The 21,323-nt window shown below is 39.0% G+C and overlaps 1 protein-coding gene across 6 annotated transcripts in view; it reads right to left on the bottom strand.

Annotated features, from left to right (window-relative positions):
- The window catches only part of EPHA6 (EPH receptor A6), a 538,064-nt gene that overhangs the window by 327,347 nt on the left and 189,394 nt on the right, over nucleotides 1-21,323 (bottom strand). The gene's annotated exons all lie outside the window — the stretch shown is intronic.

The raw sequence follows: 21,323 nt of genomic DNA, 5'->3' as shown, positions 1-21,323 counted from the left end.
GTCCCCAGTAACAGTGATGAGATGAGGCTGGTCCTCAACATTATAGAAGAAAAGATTCTGTAAACTGCCTCCATGGAGAAGTGAAGGGAATGGGAGAAGTGAAGGGATCTCTCTCTCTCTTTGGGGGAACACCGGACTTTAAGGGCCATTTATATCAAATTTTGCTATCTGTCTGGTGTCATGGTGGTGCAGTGCCCTGAAATCACATTTTATCAGCTAACATTTAAAACTTCAATTGACTTCAATCCAATGACATACTAATTCTCCTTTGGCTGGTTTTGTTAGGATCCTGCTGAGGAGTGGGAGGAGTGGAGGATTTGACACTGGGTAACAGTGACAACCAATATATCTTAAGTTGAGAATCTGTGCTGCCAGTCAGACTATTACATTTTTGAATGATGAAGAAAATGTACCTTCTCTGAGTGATGCATTGGCTAATTCAGTTAAGCGGTGCATGAACCGCTGATCACCTCCTTCCATCTGAAAAGCAGTTTCCTGTGGGCATGTAGACCTCCCTGATGGAGGCTTGCACTGGACTCTGGGAGCGGGATGTTGGCTAGTGACAGGAGGCACAGCCGGTCCCTCTTGGTTTCCTACCTGGCTGCAAAGCTTCTTCATCTCTGTCTTCAGAAAAACAGGCTGCTAGCCATTTTTAGTGCTTGAGGATCACTACTTTTGGAGTTACACCTATCAGCACTGAAAATGTTTTCCTGTTGTGGATATTCCTTTCAAATGCAATTTAGCTTCTAGGATTGTTAAAACTGAGAGTGTGGCTTTCAAGGGTGCATAACAACCACCAGTTTTTCAAAGGCAACTACTGGGAGTTAGGCAAAATAAAAAATTAGGCCACAGGCTTACATCTCCGCTAACAGCCTTACGCACTCGGTGGTGGAAAGCTGTTGGGGCACTGAGTGCATCCACATACATTTAAGGATGTTTTTAATCACCAAGTTTCCTAATTCATCAACTTGCTGATTGTATTTTGGTCACTGAGAGTAAAGGGCAGAATTATTTTTTTGTGCTTGGAAGAAGGCACAGGATCCTGAATCAAACAAAAGCTTCACACACAGACAGCTCCTCCACTCAAGGTATATGACAGCGAACAACCACTGCTTTGAAAATCTATTCCTGAAAACAGAGGTATTCAAACCCCATTTGAGAATAACACAAACTCATCAAACAGCACTCTCTTTAGGAGATGGAAGCCAAATTGTGTGCAGCACAGCTACTGCTAAAACAAACAGGAAAAGGTAAGTCCTGAAAAATTAGTTGGCCAATACCATGACAGATCGTTCTGCTTGTTCTCTTTGTGAACATAAAAATATTTTCATAATCCAAGATCATCCAATTCCTTCAGGAGTTACATTTCAAATTATGACTCTCACATTTATTTTATAACATTAATGCGCCAATGATTTATAATTTCGATAGTAAAATCCTCTCAGGGCTCAAATTCAGCATATGAGAGAAAAGACATAATTTATTTTTTCCTTTATTGTTTTGAAGGTTATTGCTTCTGGCTATGTGTCCCTATTTAAAATTTCATATACATGTTTAAACAAAACACTGACATAATATTTAAAAGACAAAATTTTACAGACAATTAGCTCCGTGTTATTTATTTCCACCTCAACATTCAGTTACAATTCCTCTCTACAGCTCCTTTCTCCCGTTTTCCAATTTTTCTTCCAGTCACACAACTGTGGAACAACTGGTCTCCCACACTGTCTTACCTATATGGCTGCTGTAAATGAATCAGCCTTCTTGGCCGAGAGGTGGGGTTTCACAGCGATGTAAGGGCTCTGGGAGCTGGCAGGGAGAGGGGTAACTACTTTCTTTCCTCCCACATACCTAGCAGGGGTCCCCTGCTGTCCTCCTCCCAGGGCTCTCTCCCATGCCCTCTCCTGCTCTTCAGCTTCAGCCTCTGAGGGCTTTGGAGAAGCAACAAATGAAGAGGGATGGGTGAGGGATGGGACCTTCTGCACCACTGCAAAGGACTAGTGGTGGTGGGGAGGAAGGATCACAGGAGGACAAGGTGGAGAAGCATTTGAAAACAGGGCTTTCTGCTTTGAACAGCAATGCATAGAGATACTGTGATCTGGACCAGGGGTTGCGTCCTCTGTAATCTGGACTATTCTCTCTACAGAGAGTGGGGAAGTCCTTTTTGGGGTAGGGAAGAGCCAAGACCCGTCTCCTCAAGCCACAGGCAGAGCAAGTGACCTGCAGCTCCCTGTGGGCTGTCGTGGTTTAACCCCAGCCAGCAACTAAGCACCACGCAGCTGCTCACTCACTCCCCCCCCCACCCAGTGGGATGGGGGAGAAAATCAGGAAAAGAAGCAAAACCCGTGGGTTGAGATAAGAACGGTTTAATAGAACAGAAAAGAAGAAACTAATAATGATAATGATAACACTAATAAAATGACAACAGCAATAATAAAAGGATTGGAATGTACAAATGATGCGCAGTGCAATTGCTCACCACCTGCTGACCCACACCCAGCTAGTCCCCGAGCGGTGATTCCCTCGCCCCCACTTCCCAGTTCCTACACTGGATGGGACATCACATGGTATGGAATACCCCTTTGGCCAGTTTGGGTCAGCTGTCCTGGCTGTGTCCTGTGCCAACTGCTTGTGCCCCTCCAGCCTTCTCGCTGGCTGGGCATGAGAAGCTGAAAAATCCTTGACTTTAGACTAAACACTACTTAGCAACAACTGAAAACATGAGTGTTAGCAACATTCTTATACTAAACTCAAAACATAGCACTGTACCAGCTACTAGGAAGACAGTTAACTCTATCCCAGCTGAAACTAGGGCAGGGCTCAGACATCTGCCTGCTCTTCAGCCCACTCTGTCTTACTTTGAGTTGTCAAGGAGCAGCAGACCCAAGCATTCCTCAGGGCAGGAGGGAATCTCTACGTACTATGTTGAAACAAGAGAAGAAACAGTGAAAGACCAGGAAAATACTTGTACGTATGATCATGCTGAAAAGCAACCAAAAGGACACAGCTGATAGCGAGATTTTAGGCTATGTCCTTCCTGAGTGCCCCACTTGCGATTCACAAAATCCTGGAAAAGCAGCTCTCCACCACTCCCCATTCCTGGTCACTTACCAGGCATTGAAGCTTACTTAAAAATTAAGATACCTGCTAGGAATCTTGAGGTTTTCTAAGTCTAAATAGCAATTTTCCTTTTACCTGCAATGAAAAAAGTGGTTTAGTTGATGACAGTCAGTCTTAAGCTGCCCTTAATGACAATGGGAAATGTGAGCATTGCCAAAAAAAAAAAAAAAAAAAAAGAAAATCAATCTCAGCCAGTCATAAGAAGAATGCTTCATAAACAGAGATCAAACTAAATTAATTGTCTGTTTTATTTTTGTATATTTGCTTTCTCCATAAATCAAAGTTTGATTTCTAATGGGTGGGATTTTTCTGGTAGGCGTGAAAAATCACTCCAGCCCCAAGCTAAGGCATGCTACACTGACTGCTCCCAACCACCTCATGAGTGGCACTTGGCTGCTGCTTAGACCTGTGTGTTTAACAAAGGATAAATGTGCGACTGCTGCCAGAGCCCAGCTGAACTAAGTGCGTGGAGGAGGATCTCGGTGATCTGAAATTGCAGTGCCGGACAAGACACCTGTCACAGAAAGAGTAGAAGAATTTTTTTCAGCTGGCAAGGTTGTAAAATGACAGAACTTTTCTTGGCAAGCTGGAAAGCTGGTTGCAATTGTCACCAGCGGTATCTGTGATGAGATCTGAATGCATGAGAGATGTCAGCTGAGCGTGAAGCTCCAGGAGGTACTCACATTTACAGATCTCCACATCTCCGGGTTCTTTAGTAAATTTTTCAAAATATTATTGGTAACACTGTCAGTCATTTTTTTTGTGTAATATTTCAGAAATAGGACAGAAATTAAAGCAATATCCATTCCCAGACGAGACTGGAATTTCAGGAGTGTTTTATCACATTTCATTGAATATACATATATTCCAATTAAATTTGCTGTATCTACTTTTATTTCCTCTACATAAGCTCATGCACTAAAGGGTTGCTATAGTAGGAGACCTCTTATAATGAGCAATATGAACAAATAAAATGTAGAGGGAAATAGCGAGAGGAGCGAACATTAGCTGAATTTCTGTCCTTGCATGAAAACATCCTCTGTTAACATCTCCTGAGCTAATAAACCAAAATGAGTAGGAGAGATTGTAAGGCACCATGGGTTTGGATAGAAGAGCCTGCAGATTTGTAAAAGGTTACTCTTTAATCCTTTAAACATGCATACCAACTTTCTGCAAATATGCTGCTTCACTTGCATATTTTGACAAAATGACTGATTTATTAAATAAAGCCCTATGATGTAAATGTTACGGTATTATACAGAAATAACTTATATTTAAAGTCATATAAGGGAAAAAAAATTTTCTTTTTCTTCCTGGAGAAAATATTTTAAATGCTTAATTTAAATTACAGTGACCCAAATGCCCCAAAGCTGCCTGCCCATCTTTCCACCTTGCAATTTATTGGTAGATGATAACATGCCTGGTGTGTTGCTTCCTTGCTGTCACAATCTACTTGGCATAAAAATTGATACTTTGATAACACATACTGTTTATTAGGCTAAAAGCTGAAGTCATAGCAAATCCCCTGTGATTTTTGATAGCTATCCCTATAATTTATGGTTCAGTTGCACACACATGGCATACCACACAGAGAGTAAAAATCTTTTTAGCTTCAGAAATCGGAGTAATGACATTCTTAGTCAGAACCTCAGTCCTACTAAATCAATGGAATCTAAGAGTTTTTGAGTCCTGATTTTCCAAGCTGCTGTGAATCACAAGCTGGTCACCCTGAAAACTGAGGGTCCTTGCAGTCTCTAAATCAATTACGTTCCCCTGATGCCCCTTCAGTATGTTCATACACTAAACTCTTCCCTCACGCGGAGGATGGCATCACCCAAGGACGAAATAGTGTTGCACAGCCACGTCACAGCCAGCAGTGACATGCAACGTGGATACCCACAGCGATGGGGATATTGGCAGTCCTTCTGTTGCGGCGTGCACGGCAGACTGCAGCTGTGCCAGCACCGGCCGGGTCACTGCCCGGGCCACCCCTGCACTGATGGAATGGGTCAGTGATAGCCTCCTCCTGCTTTAATTACTGACTCGAGCTGGCACATCGCACTCTTGTATTTCCATTTTGCTCGGCATGCTAATATGGATCATTGTGAACTCTGCACCTTTTCCAGCTTTGAGCTGTTTTAACGTCTGCAAGGTAGGTTTGTTAACAACCAACCCCATGTTTATTCCTCGTGTAAAACACTGCACTGAGCAGTAAAGCAGCCTGCAGACAGCAGCAGGAGTACCTGCGTGAAAAGTGGCTAGCGGTAGTAGCTTCTCTTGAGGGGCCTGTCTTCAGGAACAGAAATTATATGCTGTCAGTATGGTTTCTTACTCTAAAGATCATTTAGCACTAGAGGTACTATGGTAGCCATTGATAGCAACCGCAGGTTCTCCTGGATCGTATATCTGCAGAAAAAACCTGGTACTTTGGATGTTTGTAAGAACAGACCAAACTTCTGAAAACAGTCACAGAAACATCCTTGTTCCAGCATGAGTCCCATCTTATTTTGTTTGTATATGTTAAATGTTAGTGTTGTCAAATTTTCAGCTGTCATGCAGAAAGGTAGCCATGGAAAATGGGTTTTTTAGATCACTGGTTACTTATTGAGACGTTTTGTGAGCACAGCAGAATTGTAGAGCAGCTCAAGACATTTTCCTAGTAAAATACATTGTGTATAGTAAAGTTGCTACTCTTTTTATTTGTAGACGTAGATGCAAAATAGTCCCTAAATCAGTCAAAAAAAAAAAAAAAGGGAAGCTGTCCTTGAAAAAGGAGAAGTTAGAATGAGTAAACTTATTAATCATATTATGTCAGTACTTGCCATTTCAAGAACTTCAGAGCTAAACCTTTTGTTAATGCACAAAATATTTAGATGAGGGATGTCAACCCATTTGCTGAATATTATTGAACTAGTTTTTAAAAGATAAAAGTTTTCTGAAATTTAAAACTAGAGATGCAGAGGAAAAAAAAAAAAAAGTATGTTTTGTAGCCGATATATACCATTATCCATCTGCCTGTTTGGGCCTTCTTACTGAAATAATGCTGCCAGTGAGGGCTCTGCCAACTGCATTTGCAATTTTCTTTCCGTTTTAAATAGCAGACAATTTTGGATCCTACTTACTCATATAATTTTCTCCAACTGTTACTATTTTCCACTGACAGAGAAAATATTGTTTGATATGCAATCTGTTCCTTGCCTTCCAAATTTCGAATTTAAGCTCGTCTCAGCAATCAGTTCTCTATTTTCTTTTAAAAAACAAACCCTCACCTCAGCATTTACAGAATAGAAGCAGCATGAGAAAAGTTATAAAGTGACTGCCATCTCAACACATGCATTCCTACTGAACATCATACAAACTCTAAGAGAATCTGCAGAGGGCTTTAATTATATAGTGTTATTCTATATAGTTCTTTTAAAACTGAGGTATCTTAAAATACCTGGTAGTGATACAGCTGTTGCAGTAAGCACAGGTTAACATATAGGCTTGCAGAGCCGTAAAGTGGTCTGTGTGCATTAATATGCAACAGGCGACTTCACTCCCTGTGAAGTCCCATCCCAAAGGCAGTCACCAGGGGACAGAGAGGAAGCTGGGACTCAAGAGACGCAACTCCTTGAATAAAGAAACCTTCAGATTTTCTAATCTCAGCTTTCCTAATAGGTGTTTTCCTGAGACATTTAGCTCCCATTTAAAAGGCAACAGAAACAGGAAGAAGGCACGACAGCATTTTGATTTATGTGCACAAATACTCTGCAGGATACTCTCCTCTCCATCTGTCTTTTTAGCCTGGCAGACAGTCAGATACACAAAATGGATGAACCTCTCTTCAGGAAGTCCAGGATGCAGAAATCTTCCCCCCACTCTCCATACTCTCCTTGTTCCCAGGAATAAAACAGGTCACATTAAACAAAATGGACGTAGCCTACACCAAATGCTTCTAAGCTACGTAGGACCTGAATGGTAAGGATCTATAAGTCAGTAACTTAGGTGAGGCAGAATATTGTTTCAAACCTATTTGTATCTAAGCAGATCACCTAAACATTAAAAATAATACCCAAGAAAAACCATAGACCATTAACATCCTCAGAAACAACCCAAAGCAGATATTGAGCTAAACTTTGACTTTTTATCACTGTTATCGTTTCCTTAATTGCAGAAGAAGCAATAACTCAATTTTTATTTTAATTGCCACATTATTAGTCATTGTCTTTGTTTCCAATAATTTCGTGGACCACCAAGTAGTGTCTTATGGTCTACAAGTTGAGAAATTGTTGGAAGATTCGTCTGCCTCAGAGCAGCAAAGAGGCAAGAAAGATCCATTTTACATCTACTTCTGCCCCTGAGGGTCTTACTTCTTAAGTTAGAAATGGTTACTTATGCGAATAAAACAAAGTCATATGAAATTTTTAATGACTCCTGAACTACTAACTTTCTCACCCATGTAGCTAGAACAGGAAGCAAGTATACTCTGGGGGAAAGTTTTAATATTCTAAGAGTTTCATCTAATAAATAACTAATAAAATGTTTAATATAGTTGCCAGTGAGAGATGAATCTTTTGCAAATCTCGCTAACAGAAAAGGGTATATTTCCTGAAAATGACTTTTTTATTGAATGGAAAAAAACCCCAAACAAACCTACCCTTTAAAAGAAACTGCTGAGCTACAAAAAACAAGTTTTATACAACTTACACAAGTTTCATCTGTTTTTTATATTTAGAATTAAGATAACATTAGTTACCCAGAGGGAATATAACCGTACTTTTTCACTAAAGAAGATGCAATCTTCAGGGAAAAAAAACAAATGCCAACCCACAGAATTTTAAAGCCACTTTGTTACTCTTGACAGAAGGTAAGAAATAGCTCAGGTGCTTGATTTAAGGCTGCAGGAGCTTAAAGTTCATGAGCGCTACTGCGACCATGCTTAGAAGCTACAAAGCGACACAAAATGAGCAGCCCAATACGTTCTTGAGCTCTACATATCAAATGTTTTCACTGGGAAAGAATTTTTTTTTTTTCCTAAACAGAAAAAATAGTGCAAGTACAGGCAAAGCTATTACCTCCAAAGTCCCACACACTCTCCAGCAAGAGGCTGAGGGACCTGCAACTCCTTCAGCCCCTGCCCCCATCAGCATGCCCACCCCATGCAGGGCAATCGGAGGGCAGGGTTGGGAGCACGTGGTACAAAACCAGGCTGGAAATGAACTGCCAGATTCATTAGGCTGGCAATGCACTAACTGTGAGGCACCAAAGTCACTTTGTTCATGTTAGTAATTGTGGTGGTTTCATATCTCTATTTATTAAATCAAGGTGCAGCTCAGCTTGCAGCCAGAGGAAAAATTCATGTTATTACCAAGGTGATGGGAAACGCTGAAAGTGGGTGCTCTCCCTCATTCTACCCACCTGGCACTGCTTATCCCAACAGCAGATTTAAAAAAAAACCACAACCAACCCCCCCCCCCCAAAAAAAAAAAACCCAAACTAAATAGCTATGATATACTGAGGAAGCGTAAATTTAGAGTTTAGAGGAAATTCACCATCCTGTGCATAAAAATATTGTACATTTAAAAAAAATTATAGAACAACCCTGGCCATCAGACTTGGTTTAATCTAGAGAAATAACATCCAGCTCTCGTGCTAAATCTAAGAGAATCAGAACAACCTTTTAGACAGACACTGAATTTCACAGATCATGTTAATATTTCAGCTTCTAAACTGCCTGGGATCATATTAAATGTATTGGTAATACGCAATTTTATTAGTAAGTGTAAACGACAATTCAGTCTGTACACCTTTTAACATAAATAGCTTAGTTCTAATGAGAAAGCACATTTGTTCCAGTTTCTCACAGGCACATTTGAATCACATCTGGGCTAGAGGCACAGCCTTGATTTTGGATTCCTTAATGACATCTCATTAACAATGAAGCTGAACGAAAATTTGTCATAAATAAATGTAAAGGACATTGATGTAGGAAAAGATGTTATTTCATTAGTTGTGCAACTCCTGCTATGCACAGAGTTACAGAGGAAAGTAGTTTATAAAAAAATGAACATTTTATGTTTACAGTAGTTCTAAAATATTGCAACCTTTTCTGGCTGTCCATTACATTGACTACAATATAAGCGCAATTTTTTACAGAAACAAATGTAATGCAACTATCCTTACTGCCAGTGCAAAATGCTTTTAAAAAATTATTACTTTAGAAAAGTGCCTTCAGCTGGGAGTCCTAAAGTTACTGTTAGTAGGATAAAGTTTATTCTAAGAAGTATTCTCAAAAATGTATCTGTTCTTTTGGCAAAGTGATATGAGAAGGCTGTAGGGTGGTGTTCTGGAAATAGATATCCCAACCAAGATTAACAACGGGGAAGTTTATCCTGAATTAATGAACATACATGGTGACTTTCAGTTTCAATTCACTGGAATAATTACTCCACATTAGCATATCAATAAGTCAGCAATCAGCAATCTGAGTCTCAGGTCACTGACTACCTCCTGAAAAAGTGTGGCCCCCTCCACCCCTTCCTATTATACACGATCTTCATGCAAAACTCTTGATCATCTTATTACGTTGTTAGCTATAAGATATTCCAGTAACCAAGAGACAAAACTTTTCAATAGATCAAGTTCTAGAGTGTATGGATGGCACAAGTAAAAAGACATGCTAACAACAAAGTTTAAAAGAGCATCACCATGAACTTGGTGAGCAGTGGCAGTCATTAATCAGGATAACCAGGGCGAGCAGGTGACGGGGCATGGTGCTGCACAGTTTTGAAAATGATTTTGCTTTGCATAGCCCTTCTATTTTACTTCTGCTGATTTTTGTTATTGTTTAAATTTTGTTGCATTCTTCTGCTCTGAATTAACTTTTTGGTAAAGATTGGGAAAGGGTGAAGACAGGATGGTGGTTCCAGAAGCGGCACTAAGGAGGCATTCAGTGACAGATGGCCAGTGCTCATCTATTCCAGGCTACTAGAAGCAAGAGTTTGCTCAATATTAATTTCCCATATAAAATAGGTTGCTGAACCTAAGACCATTTTCCAATATGTAGACTTCTACTTCCTGTAACCCCTTCCTTGGAAAAAATGTGGGAGCTTATCTAACTCAAAATGGGTACAGACAATGAAGCACCTGCATACACCTAGAAGTGCTGATACACAGATACTGAAATAAAATTATAAGAATAATATTTCACTCTAGATTATTTTCTTTACAAACTGCCAGAAAACCTCTCACTTTTACTTGAACGGGCTTCAGAAGTGGGCAGAGCAGAGCTTTTGTTATCTCTTCTTCCAATAATACCTTTAAATAAACAAACATAAATACTTCTTTTTCCCCAAGCTGGCTGTTTTGTTAAAATGTGTTTAGTGCTGATGATAATGACAGAACAATAAAAAAACCCACATTTAAAACACAAGGAAGGTATTTGGCCAGAACTAAGTGTTATTAGCTGCTAATTTGCCTTTTGTTAATCTCCTTCTCTCAGGCTGAGATGTTCATTTTCTAGCAGATCATCAGAGAAAAGAAAGGGTGTGTTATCTGCTTTTCCTGAAACCAGTTTCAATTGCTTCCATTGGAAGTAAGCTTAGCAACATGGTATTTATTATACTCGGAAGCATATTTTCTGAAGTGTAAAAAGCACAGTGTACACTATGATCTAGAAAATAAATATATATGCAAATAAAAGTAGCCATTCTCAGAGCTCAACCATTATTATGTGTGCCATTTACCCCAGTTAAGAATGTTTCCACTAATTATCTTTTTTTAAACAAAGGGGGTATTAATTTCAAAATCGTTCTTTATTTTTTTTAGATAATTTTCACACTATACCACCCTGTTACAAAAATGTAACTTAAAAAAGACCAAACCCTAATACACTTAAAAGCTTAAAAATCAAACTCTAATACACTTAAAAGCTTAAAATCTAAATGAGAGAAGGGAATAGCCAGGTGGATACAACCGAAGATGTGCTTGAAACTTCTGTTTGTGGAATACTGGTGGTAGAATTTCTGTTAACTCTAACAATAATGCTTATTGCAAGACAAGTTTTATGGAAAGAAAAGTTAGTATGGAAATAAGAGCTTGGTCTTTTGCATTGCAGAGAATCATTCTCCTTTGAGAGCACGACCACAGTGGGATAATTATAGTCTGACATTTAAACATCTCTATCCTTTTAAATTGTTTATGCCCTTTAAGCAAAACAGCTGATTATGAACTTCAGCATTTTTCATCAGTCTAGGGAGAGTCCTAGGTTGCCAATATATAGATAATTCACCAAAACAGATCCAACTACGCTTAATTTTAATAAAACCTAGTAAAATTTAGGTACTAGTAGATGTTTTTCCTTTGACAATGCAAGTCGTTATTGCTTCAAGTCTATCTTCAACTAAATCTTCTTGTAAAAGCTGGTAGGGAACACAAAGCCAGTGAACACCGAATGAAGGGTAGTTTAATGAAACAAATTAGAGTAAGTCTCCTCAATTTGTGTGATATGCAGCTTTTTGTCACCAGTTATGGAATGCCAAGTGTAAAGTAAAAATGTCAAAAATCGGCAAATATGTTGTTTAAGGAAAATACCAGGGCAGGGGGAAAGTTGGTTTTGGTACTTTACTGGAAGGGTCGTGTTGTCTGTTCCTTCACGTAAGGACACGAACCACGGACCGCTGGTTTAGGCTTCCTTCTAGGCAAACGGCCACCTACCCTCCCTGTAGGGCTCCCATCTTGTCCTCCCCGCAGCAAGCAGCATTCTCCCCACGGCCCACCACCCCCAGCTGCCCTGCTCCACCTCCTCCTCCTGCGGGAGGGCTGTGCACCACAGGCCACGGCCCTGCTCCTTGGAGAGACTGGGAAAAGAAAGAAAGAGAGGGCACACACTGCAGCCCGGGAAGAAAACGGAATTTCCTTGTAAGGACTAACAGCAAAGACCCTCCACTCGCCTCAAGCCTTTTCGATTCCCACCGCTCTCCGTCACTTGTTGGCCACACGGGCACCCCATAAACCTGGCAAACCAGAGAGGAAGGTGCTTAGTAAGTGCAGTTTCTGCATCAGCCCTGTCCAGCTGGTCTACGAAGGCCACAGGTACTTGCAGGTATTTCTGAGAACAGCCCATGGCAACCCTCTAGGACCCGTGGAGCATCTGGCAGGGAGGCAGGTGCTTTAACCTGACCTGCAGCAGCTGGGCAGCCCACTCATTTGGAGTCAGCACAGCTGTCATTACATTGGAGCCAAGTTCCTAGCTCTTGAGAGGCGACATTCAATGTTATTTTTTTATGCTGGCAACTCAGAAGTCAATCATGTGCTGTTTAAACTATTCTAAATCCACATTTTACATACCCAGAAAGCAACAAGGGTTTCCACTGCTGATATGCAAGATGATGTAATTAATCGGGCTTTTTTGATCTCTGACTTCCATTATTTCCATATAGCCTGAGGCTACATTACCACTGTCCTAAGAGGCCCTGCATACTCTTGCAGTTAAAAACTTTTCCTAAAATGAAAGTCATGTGAACTTAAAAAAAAAAAAAGAAAAAAATGCTCTCTCTTAATATTATTTTCTTTTCATTCAGAAGAGTTGTGCAATAGGGAGGGCACACACATACTTTACTAACTTTTATTCAATAATACTGAACAGTTGTCACCATTCAGATAACACGTCACTGGCATCTTCCCGGATCAGATTAAAACTACCATTAACGCCAAAAAATAACACAATCAATGTTATGCCTTGGTACAGAAAAGTAATTTCAGTGCCAATTTTTGAAAACTCTTCCATCCCCCATTCTCCTTTTCTTCTGCCCCCTTCTCCCCTGCAGCTATTCCACAATGTGTCCTTTGGCAGAAGAGTGGGACACACATCTAGAGGAGCAGAATGCACCAAGGAAATCACTGACCCTAAAACAGGTATAAAGGTCACAGTTAACAGGCTCTCCTATTGAGAAGCTGGCATAAGAGAAGTCTAATGCAGCCCTTGCAGATGTTGGTGAGCGAGTCTTACTACTACTCCCTATCCTGATCTGAGGATCACATTTTGAAAGGTGACTGAAAAGCTAGGAAGAGTGCAGAAAAAAGCCAGAAAAGCTATCTGAAGCCTAGAGAAAATGTCCTATGGTCAGAGTCTTAATGAGCTCATTCTATTTATTTAGTTATCACAAACAAGATTTAGTGGTACTTAATTACAGTATTTGGGAATTTCAAAGGGAAGAAACAACAGATATGAAAGAACTTTTCGATGTATTGGAGGAAGTAAAGACAGGACAAAAAACCCAAACCAAACCAAACCAAACCAAACTTTCATCGGCCAGAAAGAGAAGCTGGATAGATGCAGCCCAGATTAAGGGAGTGCATTTTAACAGCAGATTAACCACTAAGACAAACCAGAGAGGGTTTCTTATCGCCCAATATCTCCAAGTACAGACTGGATCCAATTCAAGGAGACTTGTGTTAGCAAAATACAATGAATACTTTAATTAAACATCCATGATTTGGCTCTCTATACAGCTAACTATGTACCATATAACATCCTGGAAAGTACCAGAGTGCAACTGGTCAATGTTCACAAAGGGTGCCTTTACCTCTGGCTTTCTTGAGAAGAAACAGCAGCTAATAATCTTCTTCCAGAAAGAGGAAAAATCTCTTTCAAAAATTGATTCAGAGTAAGAAACAACATTTAAATTTTCTGAATTGATTTCACTCACCTTCCTTGGCTAACGTGACCCTTTGTAAACATACCACTAGATAACAATACTACAGTCAAGTCTGGCCTTAAAGGAGTGGTTCTGCCTAAAAGGCTTTGACATCCCTGGTCCAGCTGAAGGTGGGTTTACAAACACTGACAATGCAGTCAAAAATGGTTCTTGCTCATGGATCTTTGGCTGGGCACCGCTCTTGCAAGCCTGAAGACAATTCCTCAGGCTACCCAAATTAAGAGCTACATTGCTGAAAAGTGTCATAATTCACTAAGATGCTTAAATAGTTATTAATAGGGCAATTTCAGAAAAATACTGCACAAAATCTCAGGGTTTTTTAATTAATATTAAGAATCACACACCGTAAGTCTCTCCCTTATTAACACTCATTTATCACTAGTTAGGCATTTTTTTAAAAATAGATACAAAATTATTGAATCAAATCCAATAAATGAAATAATTGATAAATACAATTTTGAAAAGTCCTTTGTCTCTTCAAGGAATGGTCAGCATCATAGCATCACCCTTACAGCTACATTGGTGGAAACAGTGAAGCCACAGACATGGCTTTTTGGCATGGAGTGTTTCTTGAGCCTGCACTACTTACTTTGGTAATACACAGATTTAACCACCACCTTGGGAAGACCTCCTCAAACTGGTAAAATACAGTTGAATTGTGGGTTGTCCTTAACACAGATACGATGAACATCTGGGAGTTGCTAGGGTTAATGAGTATGTGACACAGCAAGGTGGATTCACTCACACATCCCTTAATTAACACATTTATAAATATTCATAGGTCAACTAGATCTCTAATTATTCCCAGAGACTTGGAGAAGCCTAATCTTCTATTAAAACCTTAGCCTTTTTTCTTTTTATCTACTACAGGTTTTTTGACCAAATGTTGAATCCGTCACTTGAAAAACCCGTGAATTAGGGAGTGCTTATTAGAATTTGGAAAACTCTTTTCCATGAGAAGTTAATTTAATTAAAACAAAGTGAAATATAAACAGGATGGTGCAACAAGCTGAACAAGGAACACTAAAAACATGTATTACGTTGTCTTATTTCAGGTGTAATACCATTTCATGTTGGCATTCTTTACACTACAGTAAAGTTTGAGGCAAAAACTAAAAGAGTACTTACTATTTTATTGTACGGATACAGGAATATGCCTCGTGAGTCTGTGTACATATCAGTACATGACAAGTCTGTTCCTGTATTGCATACAGATGAATCAATTACCAGCCATCTAATTTTCCTCCTCCACAGTGGTTTGACCATGCCATTCCTCTACTCCACAAACAATCCCAAGCCATGATGGGACCCACCTGACCTGTTACAGTGTGCCAGAAAAACACAGACCAGACTTTGTTGGAGTGCTGGTACAGCATCCTGTCCTGTATCAAGACATTTTTACCACACCTATATTTTGCAATGCAACCGTGCAGGCGGAGAGGATGCAGATGCCCAGCAGAGTCCTGCATCAATGCAGCTGCATCATTTATGGCAAGTTGGTGCAGGCATCCGCACTGCTCTGTGTATTTCAACCTTGCCTACTAAATACTACCTTCTCCCAGCTAGTCTTCCGCTGTCTCACTCTAGATCTGTACTTGCATAGGAGAACACGCGTGGAGATTAACTCTGAATAAAAAAATAAAAATCTTTCCAATTTCAGCCAAAGAACTGTTCAGAATAATGTCTTCAGAACAGCAAAGATCTCTCAAATAGACTCATACTCACCTCCAATAACTACTGAATGCCCAGAAAATAAAAACTGTAGTGCTTAGAAACCTGTTACCAACCTCCCCAGGTTCTGATTTTTTCTCCTCTTTCCTGTTACAGATTTTCCTTTGGCAGAAACAGCTTTGCAGTATCACAGCTGAAATATCACCTAAAACGAATCCTATACTCCAGTTTCGTGAGATGAAACATCCATAACTGCTAAAATACAAGTCCCAGCAACTTCTTTTCTTGTGAGGACTGCAACTCCTAGATATCAGTGCAGATTTTGCCCTACCTAAGAGCCCAGTGATGGAGGTGGGAAGGGTTGAAAGATGCACTGGATGCATATTGGAAGATCAGCCAGACAACAGAATACACTGTGGAGAGGAAAACTATAGACTAGCATAGGCGATTCTTGGATGTGAATGTGCAGGCGCTCTTGCTCAAAAGGTTAGAAAATAGGCAAGAAACAGGTAGAAGAATGGCAAGAATCCATAGCTGCTTCAAAAGGGTAAAAAACAACTCCCATGTCTCTTGTAGAATCAGGAAAAAAAAAGAAGTTAACTGAATTGCAAGTAATTTGAGCTGGAAGAGACACTGCTGAACAGGAAAGGTACTTCAAAAAAATCTTACAAGGACTACAGGGGATCCACTTTCATTCAGTTGGAGTTAGCAGCAGTGTGACTCTCAAGTCTCTTTTTGTGACAGAAAACTCAAACACAATCCAATACCAAAATGTTTCTTTGCCTAGCCAAAGGCTGCATACTGAAAAACAAAGGCAAAATAACACAAGACCGATGAAAACAGTTTTATATTTTGCCAATGAAAACATGTGGCAAAATATAATTTGATATCTGTGTTTATACAACTTACTGAAGAGAGAATTCACTGTGATGCTATAATCAGAAACTGATAACTTGTGTATCTTCCATTATGAGGATGCTGAGAAGAAATTAAGTATCAACTTTTATAATATTGGTATAACACCTAATGAAATAGACATTAAAACCCTTATCAGCATATCTGCATCTAGTGTACTACTTTTTGGGTATTTTGCATCTCCAAATTCCTTTCCTTGAAAAGACAGTATTTCCTACAATCCTTTTTCTTTTATTTATACCCATTTTTCCATTATATCCTGCTCCCATTCTCACTCATGGTTTTTTTTTTCCCTTTTCCTAGGTTCTTTCCCTTTTAATGATCTCAAGACTATACAAGAAATATATTGTCGGACTATAAGCATTTTATCATGAAAAATGCATCCTACTGAAATAAAATCAGCTTCCTAAAAATACCCTGGTTTTAAGACTTCAGGAATTACACTCATATAACAATGACAGATAAATACAAAGCAAGGGAGGGCAATTATAGCTACAGGTATCCAATATGTAGCAATTATTCCTTTACAAAGAAGCATAATCTCACAGTGCCTATTATTGAAGAACATAAGTTACTATTGAGCGTTATACGCAATTTTATGCATGCAAACATAAATTAGATTTTGATACTGCACACAAATTCAGTTTGAACAATTTTGAAGTTCACTAAAATATTGTAAACACAATTTAAATCCAGAAATTACATCCAGCCTCCCACTGCTAAGCATATTATCTCCATGCCAACAAATACAAAATGAGAACTTGCATATTGGTCATGGCTAGTTCCCTCATTGCAAACTGGCCATGTTCCCATTACATAGCATTTGGTGCTCTGGTTTTCAAACACAATTGTTCTTTTTTGATGTTTCTTCAGTTCATAATAGCTTAGTTAATGCAAGGGCTGAGCAAATGAAATAAATCTCACCCATTCTAGTTACTGATGAAGTCCTAGCAGCAAACCATCACCAGAATTGCAATGAAGTTTTGTTTCATAGGGAATTAGTTGGTTCACTTAATGAAAGAGTTGAAAAGACAACTAATATATTTATATAGTGGGTGCTCAGGGGACTAAAACTTCAGACAAACTGAGGACCTGAGTTTTGACCGTATAGAAGTAATTACCATTAATTTGGGAAAGAAAATGCTGAAGTGCATTATAGTTTTCATGGTGCAACTGGTATGGCTAACTGCTTTGGAAAAGATTAATTTCCTTTTGAGAGAGGCAATATGAAAGAAGAATTAGTGAATATGAGACAAAAGACACGGTATTCTGATATAAAATAAAAAAACCTCTACAGAAAAATAATGATTGATAAGTACTGTACAAGGTTCACATGAAAGCAACGGCTAAAGGAAAAAAGGATTAAATTATATGATCATGAACAAGGGAAGTTAAGCAAATATGATAACACTTTAAATGTAACAGCAGGATTTCATATGGTGAATTAATGATTAGATACAGAGAAGTACAATGACAAGTCAGAAATCTTACTGCAGTTTTGAAGGTTGTTGAAATTCCTTCACCAAATATATATCAAAATTACAAAAAAAACCCTTAAATAGATACTATGTTAACTATTGTGAATATAAGTTGACTAAGTATAACGTAAGCCTTTTCAGAAATACCTATAAATATTTCAGTTGAATTGTAAATGTGAATAATCAAATGCTGATGGGGGAAAAACCATGCCATTTGCAGCCAGGCTGAATTTGCTGTTATTCATCTTTTCTTTTGCAACAGCACTATTTCTAGGAACAGCAACCTGGAAGTGCTGGGATTCTGGAAATGGTTTTGAGGAACCCCCCACAAAACCAGGAGTTTCAGGATAAAAGTTCTTGGCTTTTGCTTTATAGCACTCAGTGGAAAGTTTTGTTCCTTATATAAACTGTCGTGGTTTAACCCCAGCCAGCAACTAAGCACCACGCAGCTGCTCACTCACTCCCCCCCTACCCAGTGGGATGGGGGAGAAAACCAGGAAAAGAACTAAAACTCGTGGGTTGAGATAAGAACGGTTTAATATAAAAAGAGGAAACTAATAATGATAATGACAACACTAATAAAATGACAACAATAATAATAAAAGGATTAGAATATACAAACAATGCACAGTGCAATTGCTCACCACCCACTGATCGACGCCCAGTTAGTCCCCGAGCGGCGATCCTACCACCCCCACTCCCCCCAGTTTATACACTAGATGTGACATCACATGGTATGGAATACCCCTTTGGCCAGTTTGGGTCAGCTGCCCTGGCTGTGTCCTGTGCCAACTGCTTGTGCCCCTCCAGCCTTCTTGCTGGCTGGGCACCAGAAGCTGAAAAATCCTTGACTTTAGTCTAAACATTACTTAGCACCAACTGAAAACATCAGTGTTATCAACATTCTTCTCATACCTAACTCAAAACCATAATAGCACTGTACCAGCTACTAGGAAGACAATTAACTCTATCCCAGCTGAAACCAGGACAAACCTCTTAATTTCAAACATTTATTTGAAACACACATACTGACTTTGTACTAAAACGAGACTGTTTCTAGACTCAACTCTTGTTTCGGTCATTTCTCCCACTAAATGGAAGTTCAGAACTAAAGTTGAACTTGCAAGCATCACAAACATCTTCATCCCTTTTTAAGGGAGCAAGTGTTTGTGAGTGAATTAGCAAAAAAAAAAAAAAAAGTGGAAGAGGAAGAGGAAGAGGAAAAAGCAATGAGTTTTAACCAACAAGCAAGTAAGTTCACTACAGAACAGTTCTTCACATCAGAATTCAGTATAATTTTTAGTCTTTTCCCAAGAATGACTAAGGGTTGAAAGCAAAAAAAAGTTGATTCAGGGAAGTGGGATGAACAGAAGATCTGTATGAAAACATCACCTAGTCATACTTCTTCAAACAGAGCTTGGCCTGCCACTATGTGGAGAACTAGCATCTTCTCCCATGATTCAAAACCAATTGGAATGGCCACGCTTAATAAATGTTTTGCTTTTAGCTTTTAATATAATGGACATCTCGATTGTATATCTGAAAAATCAATAAGTACAGATCAACAGAAATGTAAATATCAGCAATTTTTTGCCAGTACTATGTAGGTTTTTTTAAACACTGTTTCATAACATCAAGTAATTTTGGAAAGCATCCTGACAAATGTAGACTAATGCATGCACTGAGCAGGCAGGTGGAATTCAGTGGGTTGCCATGCCTTTCTGTCTTGTGCTCTTTCCTAATGGTCAATGTAACTTACAGAGCTGGAAAAAAGAAACATATAAACCCATCTTTCCTACTTCAGAACCAGCTGTTGAAGAGAAAAAAAAAAAAGCTTTAGATCCCCAAGCATAATTCAGTTATTCTGAATGCAGTATCCAAATCCCACCAATCAGATATTGCCAGTATTATTGGTGAAAAGTAGGCTAGGAAGGAGATCTAAAAGAGATATTGGGACCAGGATAGCAGATATATTTCTGCAAGCAAGAAGTTACAGTATTTACTACAACCTACAAAAAATAAAAATAGTTATCAAATATATAGTAAACATTTTGTAGATATTATCAGTCATAGCATTCTCGACCAAACAGAAGCCAACTAGCCATGCAGTACTTTCTTACGTTTCAGATACATCAGAAGGACAGTGAAGCACAAGCACCACTTCTGTCCTGACCAACAAGGCAGCTGTGTATGTGTTGTCTTGCTTTAGCGTAGCATTATTTCCTTCTGTCATTCAGCTATGCACAGTTTTTTTTTCCCACTGGATTTATTTTAAAGTTTTTTTTAAGTTTTAATGCTATATTTTAAAATAAGGCTATCCATGTCAATATCCACCTGATTTTACAGTTCTCAGTCTTTCCATAAGAGATCTTGATCCCTCCTAAAGACTACTTTACCTACTATTTAGCTATCATGAAGATGAAAGTCCAAAAGACTGTGAATGATGATACAGGGCTGAATTTCAGGCGCATCAAGCACTGTGACCTTCTCTTAGTTTTAAGTGCAGAGGAGGATATCATTCAGTTATGTCTCAAGTAAGACAAGCAAAAAAATCCAGTGACTACTTCTGAATATTTAGTTGTTAGTGCTTTTAAAAAAGAAATCGAATTTCCTTATACGTTATCTGCGATGTGGAATATGAGTATCATTGATATACATCCCACTCAGATAGGTTTTATGATATTACATGAAATATCTGCTCTAACGCCAGAAATACTGAACAGTATCTCTTAACTGCATGCTGTGTGATACTGATTTAACAAAAATCTTTATTAATGTAACAAATCAATCAGCACAGTTCGTATTCAATCATTGCTGTAACTGCAGTCACAAATGTAATTGCTGGTTCTTTTTTGAAGTGCTGGGGGGATGCTTTTTTGGATAAAACTTAAGACCAGAAACAAGTCTGCTCCCAGTTTCTGGATTTCCATTTACACAAGCCAAGAGAAAAAGCTGTGGGCAGAGTTCCAAAAAGCTGACCCTCAGTTTCACACTGCGATGGACACCTATTGCAAATTGTAGTCCCCAAAAGATGCAGTCACTAGAACAGTTTGTCTCAAAAACTGTGGTACATTCCCTACTCATTTTTCCCTGCACGATGGGAACATAACAGTTCTGTGAATAAGGCCCTTAACATCTCTTTATTAGGACAGGAGATATGAGTAGCAATTATGATAATTAAATGTAATTACATTAAAAATAATTAGCACTTTAGCTATCAATTGCTGTGCACTGCACAGCAATTAAAAACAGACCAAATTTCAGTATAATTTTTATTACTCTGTTCTTCATTCAAAACAGTAAATGGTAGAGAATATTTTCCTTTTCATGTGTGCTGTGCTTTCATTTTAACAGGCACTATCGTCATCTGAGTAGAGTAAGTACTACCAGAGGTAACGTAATTGTCAAAACATTACGATTTGGACTTTTTCCTAAAAGA

The sequence above is a fragment of the Aquila chrysaetos genome, chromosome 7 (assembly GCF_900496995.4).
Source record: "Aquila chrysaetos chrysaetos chromosome 7, bAquChr1.4, whole genome shotgun sequence".
Classification (NCBI taxonomy): Eukaryota; Metazoa; Chordata; class Aves; order Accipitriformes; family Accipitridae; genus Aquila; species Aquila chrysaetos.
The sequence above is the reverse complement of the archived record's forward strand: the minus strand, read 5'-3'. Positions and strand labels throughout refer to the sequence as shown.